Consider the following 1,327-nt stretch of genomic DNA (forward strand, 5'->3'; position numbering starts at 1 on the left):
TTTGCATTCTCCTTAACTCTATTTGCCAAAGCTATCTCATGTCCCCCTTTTTCCCTCCTGATTTCCCTCTTAAGTATACTTCTACTGCCTTTATACTCTTCTAAGGATTGACTCAATCTATCCTGTCTATACCTGACATATGCTTCCTTCTTTTTCTTAACCAAACCCTCAATTTCTTTTGTCATCCAGCTTTCCCTACACCTACCAGTCTTTCCTTTCACCTGGACAGGAATATACTTTCTCAGGACTCTCGTTATCTCATTTCTGAAGGCTTCCCATTTTCCAGCCATCCCTTTACCTGCGAATATTTGCCCCCAATCAGCTTTAGAAAGTTCTTGCCTAATACTGTTAAAATTGGCCTTTCTTCAATATGAGAACTTCAACTTTTAGATCTGGTCTACACTTTTCCATCACTATTTTAAAACTACCCTGTTTCCTTAAACTGTGAAGCCTGGTTCCGGACTCCCCAGTCAACAGGAATACCCAATGACAATATTGCTGCCTGCCTTTTGAAAGCAGCAAGACTGAAACCCATCGGGGAGACTGCACGAGATGTTAAATTCATCTTCTTAACAATGACTTGATGGGCAGGGGTAACGAGGTAGTGATGGATATTGACTTATCGCTTGTTCAAAGTTGGATACACCTTCTGGGTCAAGTCGGACATGAACCCAGCCCTCCTGGCTCAGAGACAGGAATGAAGTGGTAATGTCACTGGACCAGTAACCCTGAGAGCCAGAGAGTGTGGTGCTGGAAAAGCGTAGCCGGCCAGGCAGCGTCCGAGGAGCAGGAGAATTGACCTTTACAGCATAAGCTCTTCATCAGGAACCCTGAGAGATGGGCTAACGCCCAGATGACAGAGCTTTCAACCCCACTTTTTCCTGTGTGTGGGGGTGCGGGATTTATTCAAATTTTATTAATAAATAAGAAGGCATTTAGCACACTTGCCTTCATTGCTGAGTCAGGCAGTTGGGATGTTATGTTGAGGTTGTACAGAATTTTGGTGAGGCCAGTTCAGGAATACTGTGTCCAGTTCTGGTCACCCCTTTATATGGAAGGTATAATTAAGCTGGCGAGGGTTCAGAGAGAGTTATCACGATATTGCCAGGAACTGAGGGTTTGAGTTATGAGATGAAAGGTCGAATAGGCTGGGACTTTTTTTTCACTCGAGCGTAGGAGCTGGAGGAATGACCTTGTGGGGGTTTAATAAATCATGAGGGGCATTGATAAGGTGAATAACAAGGGTTTTTTCCCCTAAGGTAGGGGAGTTTTCAAAACGTGGGGAAATATTTTTAAGATCAGAGGAGAACAGTTTAAAAAGGACAAC

This window comes from Chiloscyllium plagiosum, chromosome 40 (assembly GCF_004010195.1).
Source record: "Chiloscyllium plagiosum isolate BGI_BamShark_2017 chromosome 40, ASM401019v2, whole genome shotgun sequence".
Taxonomy (NCBI): Eukaryota; Metazoa; Chordata; class Chondrichthyes; order Orectolobiformes; family Hemiscylliidae; genus Chiloscyllium; species Chiloscyllium plagiosum.